The following is a 4,241-nucleotide window of genomic DNA, read 5'->3' on the forward strand; positions in this document are numbered from 1 at the left end:
AAATTAGAAATGAAACTGCCTTTGACCCAGCTGTCCCACTTTTAGGAATATATTCTCAGAATTCCAAAACACTGATTCAAAAGAAGATATGCAACCCTGTGTTTATTGCAGCATTGCTTACAATAGTCAAGATCTTGAAACAGCCCAAGTATCCATCGGTGGATGAGTGAATAAAAAAGTGGTGGTACATATGCACAATGGAATACTACATGGCCGTGAAAAAGATGGAAACCTTACCTTTGTGGTGGCATGGATGGACCTGGAGATTATTATGCTAAGTGAAATAAACAAGGCAGAGAAAGAAATGTCCTATGATCTCACTTATATGTGGAATCTAATGAACGTGGTGAACTGAGGAACAGAATAGAGGCAGAAGTGGGGTCATGGGGAGCGTACGAACAGCTGTTAGAGGAAAGGGGGATGAGGAGATGAGATTAGAGAAGGTGAAGGAATTAGTGAAAGTATACATACATAACAGAGAAATACAGATAACAGGACAGCAAGTCCCAGAGGCAAGGGAGGGAGAGAATCAGGGGGAGGGAGGCAAAGGTGGTGTAATGGGGACACTTTGTTGGGCGTGAAGGAGTTATACTGCATAGAACACTTGAATCCATGTTAACAGAATTTTAAAATTTAATTAAAAATTAAGAAAATAAAGAGAAAACATGCAGGACTTGTATGCTGAAAACTAGAAAACACTGATAGAAGAATTCAAAGAAGAGCTATATAAATGGAGAAGCATAGGAGTTCATTGATTACACCAGTGGTCCCCAACCCCCGGACCGGTACTGGTCCGTGGGCCATTTGGTACCAGTTCACAGAGAAAGAATTAATAACTTACATTATTTTCGTTTTATTTATATTTAAGTCTGAACAACGTTTTATTTTTTTAAAAAATGACCAGATTCCCTCTGTTACATCCATCTAAGACTCACTCTTGACGCTTGTCTCGTAAGTTTGACAATTATATTTAAAAATACCACAGTTTTTATGCCGGTCGCATAATTTATTTTGTGCATTTATCTGTCCCACCCTAAAGGCCGGTCTGTGAAAATATTTTCTGACATTAAACCAGTTCGTGGCCCAAAAAAGGTTGGGGACCACTGGATTAGAAGACTGAATAGAACACAGATGTGAATTCTCCCCCAAATTTATACACAAGTTTAATGCAATCTGTATCAAAATCTCTGCAAGACTTTCTGTAAATGTAGACAAGTTTAGTTTGAATTTTATAGGGAAAGGCAAAAGAGAAAGAATGGCTAGAACAATTTTCAAAAAGAATAAAGTGATAGGAATCAGCCTAAATGACTTCAAGACTCAGTATAGCTACAAAAACAAACAATGTGATATTCTTCAAAATAGGCACATAGACCAAGAGACTGGAATAAAGAACCCAGAAATAGGTACATAAATATGCACAGCTGATTTTTGACAAAAGTGCAAAAGTAATTCAGTAGAGGAAAGATAGCCTTTCAACAAGTGGTTATGGAGCAATTGGACATCTACAGGGGGAAAAAGAAACACCTTTACTTAAATCATTTTATGTAAAAAAAAGAAAAAGAAAGAAAGAAAAGAAAGTTACCTTAAAATGGTTCATAGACTTATATAAAAAATGTAAAAATATAAAAATGTTTAGAAAAAGTATATAAGAAATTTGGGGACCTACGGCCAGGTAAGTTTTTTTCTTAAGATCTGACTCCAAAAGCACGACCCATAAAAGAAACTTACTTCACCAAAATTAAAGTTTACTCTGCAAAATACTCTGTTAAGATAATGAAAAGAAAGCTACAGAGTGAGAAAATATTTGCCAAATATATATTGCTTAAAGGACAAGAGGCTACAATATATGAAGAACACTTAAAAATTAACAGTAAATACAAAAGTCCAATTAAAAATGGGCAAAAGATAAGAACTGAGTTGGCAATAGCCATGAAACTTCCTGAATGATTAGATCTTAAACTTCCCAAAGAGATTTCTTTGAAAGATTTCCCACCATTAAATGAAAGAGGTATTTTATAGAAAATACAACTGAACAACTGGCTAAGTTCAAGATTTAATGTGTACATGATATTTATGTGAATAAACATTTTACCACTAAAAAAAATTGAACAGATACAGATGGCAAGTTCTATGGTCTGAATGTTTGGTTCCCCCCAAATTCCTATGTTGAAAATCTTAATGTCCAACATGATGGTGTTAGAAGATGGGGACTTTGGAAGGTGTTTAGGTCATGAAGGTGGAACCCTAATGAATAGGTTTAGTGTTTTTATTAAAAAGACCCCACAGAGCTCCTAGCCCTCTACCATGTGACAAGGTACCAGCTATGAACCAGGAAGAGAGTTCTTACTAGAATGTGACCATGCTGGTATTTTGATCTTGGACACCCAGCCTTCTGTGAGAAATAAATTTCTTTGTTTATAAGCTACTAAGTCATGATATCTTGTTATAACAGCCTGAATGGACTAGGCATCAAGTAAGCACATGACAAGATGCTGGACATCATTAGCCATTAGGGAAATGCATATTGACCCCTCAATGAGATAGGACTATAAATCTATCAGAATGGCTAAAACAAAAACAGTGATTACTCTAAATGCTAATGAGGATGTTGAGAGACCAGATCACTCATATATTGCTGATGGAAATATACAAAGTTACAACCATTCCAGAAAACAGTTTATTGCTTTAAAAACTAAATGTGCAACTACAGTATGACCCAGTAATTGTACTCCTAGAAATTTATCCCAGAGAAATATTAAATTATTTTGTATCCTACCCAAGAACCCAGATAATCATCTTTAATATCATTTTACACTTAAGGAAAGTCTAGACCCTTAGAAAAACGAGTGATTCCAGGTTTGGAGCAAGGAATGCACAAGACTATTTCACTATACCTAAAAGCAAGGATGCTAGGTAAGACTTCTGAAAACATGTCAGAAATATTAAGGAGTACCTTGAAGAGCTCCCACAGACCAAAACTGGAACAATCAGATATCATAAAGAATAACGTTTGCAACTGAATAAAACACATTTAATATATAAAATTTCATGAAGTCAAAATCATATCCAAAAAATTGTACTGATCAACTTTAGACATTGTTAGAGTGCCATTCCATCATTGTGAAAATTTATAAAAGGAAGGTTAATGTAGTTATTCTTTCTTTCCTTTATGAAGTATATTTTAAGGTAACCAAATAATTAATGAGGAAAAGATTCTCATTATACAAGAAATATAGCTAACTATATAATCACCATTTTGCAACTCCTAATGAAGTAATGGCTCAAGGCAATGGTTATTCATGGGCTACTAAAACATTAAGCTAAAGAATGATGAACTTTTCAAATGGATGAATGAAGCTGACACCACCTAAACCCCACTGACAAATCTTTACATCACTAAACATATAGCAACAGTCAGTATGTTACTACTGATACGAGGTAATAGAAAGCACACACTAGAATCTATTAAGTATTCTTTCTATTTAAAAAATTAAGCCTGAATTTAGTCAATTCTCTAGCTGTAACTTTACAGGCTCTAGGAATAGAGAAACACGTTAAATAACAAAGACACAATCAGCCAAATTCAAAGTGTTGAAAATGCTGAAGGACAAATCACCTAGTATCTTTAAAAATTAAATGGTATAGATGAAAAATGGGCACCATTCTTGTCCATTGTGTCCAGACATTAATGTGGCTACCGTGAGACAGGTTATGCTTTCACCACAGTACTGTTATTGCAGTGGTGACAATGAGACCTATAACATTTTGCTAGGCTCAGTGAGTAGAAACTGGATGTAATAAAGACTTTCAATTTTAGAAACCATTAACGACTTAATATCTTACATCTGCCAAAATAACAACATACTATCTAACTTCGAGGGCCCTAAAGTAAATTACTTGAAGAATTTGGGTTCCAGTGATTATAGGTGGTGAATTTTTGAAGTATGGCCATATTCAAGTGGAGATAAAGAAGCTCAACTAAAAGGATCATGGACTGACTGACATGACAAGCAATTGGATTGAGCAAAAAAAGGGATTAAGACTCAAACTGGAAGAACTGCAGTGAAGGACTTACAACATGTGGAATCCCTCAAATAAAAATTAATTAACTTTAAAGAAAATTAAATGGTATAAGAAGGGATGCTCTTTGAAATTAAAATTTTAGAAACACATTAGTTAAATGCAATATATATAGCTTTCTGTGGGGAGGATCCTAATGCAATAACCAATAATTCAAAGAT

The 4,241-nt window shown here is 34.6% G+C and overlaps 1 non-coding gene across 1 annotated transcript; it reads left to right on the top strand.

Moving 5' to 3' along the window:
- Positions 1-3,635: 3,635 nt before the first annotated feature.
- LOC136311402 (small nucleolar RNA SNORA1) lies at positions 3,636-3,766 on the top strand. Its single transcript, XR_010726788.1, has one exon. It is a non-coding gene; the product is annotated as a small nucleolar RNA SNORA1 (small nucleolar RNA).
- Positions 3,767-4,241: the final 475 nt, after the last annotated feature.

Source organism: Saccopteryx bilineata, chromosome 7, assembly GCF_036850765.1.
Source record: "Saccopteryx bilineata isolate mSacBil1 chromosome 7, mSacBil1_pri_phased_curated, whole genome shotgun sequence".
NCBI lineage: Eukaryota > Metazoa > Chordata > Mammalia > Chiroptera > Emballonuridae > Saccopteryx > Saccopteryx bilineata.